The sequence below is a fragment of the Galeopterus variegatus genome, unplaced genomic scaffold, assembly GCF_000696425.1.
Source record: "Galeopterus variegatus unplaced genomic scaffold, G_variegatus-3.0.2 Scaffold4012, whole genome shotgun sequence".
Taxonomy (NCBI): domain Eukaryota; kingdom Metazoa; phylum Chordata; class Mammalia; order Dermoptera; family Cynocephalidae; genus Galeopterus; species Galeopterus variegatus.
In genome coordinates, this window is record NW_007730123.1 from 16,176 (window position 1) to 18,124 (window position 1,949).

At 39.9% G+C, this 1,949-nt stretch overlaps 1 pseudogene; it reads left to right on the forward strand.

Annotated features, from left to right (window-relative positions):
* Window positions 1-228: 228 nt before the first annotated feature.
* LOC103602106 lies at window positions 229-1,096 on the forward strand (annotated as a pseudogene).
* Window positions 1,097-1,949: the final 853 nt, after the last annotated feature.

Here is a 1,949-nt window from a genome sequence, read left to right on the forward strand (position 1 = left end):
TTTAGAGGGAAATGTACTGATGTCTGCAATCAATTTGAAATGCATCAAGAACATCGATGAATGCATAGAGAGATAGAGAGATAGATATGTGATAATGCAAGTATAATATAATGATAGCAGAATCTGTTTGGGGGCCCTGGTGTGATTCTGTCCTGTGGCTGATCTGCAGAGCAGTAGTCGTTTCTCTCTGTCTACCTTCTCTCCCACCTAAATGTATGCCGCCACCCCATGGAAGAGTCGATGGACATGGACATGAGCCCCCTAAGGCCCCAGAACTATCTTTTCAGTTGTGAACTAAAGGCCAACAAAGATTATCACTTTAAGGTGGATAATGACGAAAATGAGCACCAGTTATCTTTAAGAACAGTCAGTTTAGGGGCTGGTGCAAAGGATGAATCGCACATTGTCAAAGCAGAGGAAATGAATCATGAGGGCAGTCCAATTAAAGTAACACTGGCAACTTTGAAAATGTCTGTAAAGCTTTTTCTCTTGGGGACTTTGAGATAATGCCACCTGTTGTCTTAGGGTTGAAGTGTGGCTCAGGGCCTGTGCATATTAGTGGACAGAACTTAGTAGCTGTAGAAGAAGATGCAGAATCAGAAGATGAAGAGGAGGAGAAAGTGAAACTCTTAAATATGTCTGGAAAGCGATCTGCCCCTGGAAGTGGTAGCAAGCTTCTTTACAAAAAGGCAAAACTTGCTGCTGATGAAGATGATAATGACATGATGATGATGATGATGACAACAGTGATGATTTTGATGAGGAGGAAACTGAAGAAAAAGCTCCAGGGAAGAAATCTGAATGAGATACTCCAGCCAAAAATGCACAAAAATCGAAAAAGAATGGAAAAGACTCAAAAGCATCAACACCAAGATCAAAAGGTCAAGAATCCTTCAAAAACAGGAAAAAAACTTGTAAAACACCAAAAGGACCTAGCTCCATAGAAGACATTAAAGCAAAAATGCAAGCAAGTATAGAAAAAGGTGATTCTCTTCCCAAAGTGGAAGCCAAGTTCATCAATTATGTGAAGAATTGCTTCCAGATGACTGAACAGGAGGCTATTCAAGATCTCTGGCAGTGTTGGAAGTCTCTTTAAGAAAACAGTTTAAACAATTTGTTAAAATTTTCCATCTCATTTTATTTCTGTAGCAGTTGATATTTGGCTGTCCTTTTTGTATCGTAGGTGAGAATTTTCCCTGCTGTGTTTGATATATGTTGTCCAAGTTCCAGTGCCAAGAATGTGTTGTCCAAAAATGCCTGTTTAATTTTTAAGATGGAACTCCACCCCTTTGCTTGGTTTTAAGTAAGTATGGAATGTCATGATAATACATAGTAGTAGTGGTGGTCAGACATGGAGATGGTGAGGAGACAAAAATATACATGTGAAATAAACTCAGTAATTTAATACAGTAAAAAAAAGAATCTATTGGTGGATATAGGGATGCTTGATGTAAAATTCTTTCAACTCTGCCACATTTGAATATTTTCATAATAAAATGTTACAGGGGGCCAGCCCGGTGGCGCACTGCATAAGTGCGCCGCTTGGGAAGCGCAGCGGCGCTCCCGCCCGAGGGTTCGGATCCCACATACAGACCGGTTCCCGCTCACTGGCTGAGCGAGGTGCGGGGGCAACACCGAGGGTTGCAATCCCGTTGCCGGTCCCTGGTCCGGTACGGGGGCAACACTGAGGGTTGCGATCCGTTGCCGGACATGGAAAAAGACAAAAAGACAAAAAAATAATAATAATAATAATAATAATAATAAAATGTTACAGAAAAAAAGAATGTAACATAAGAGTTTACCAAATTAGATATAGCTGAAGCTCTATGCTCTATAAAAAGATTATTGAAAATATAAAAAGGAGTAGAAGTGATACTTGACTTGGTGATAAAAAAAGAATGTAACATAAGAGTTTACCAAATTAGATATAGCTGAAGCTCTGTGCTCTA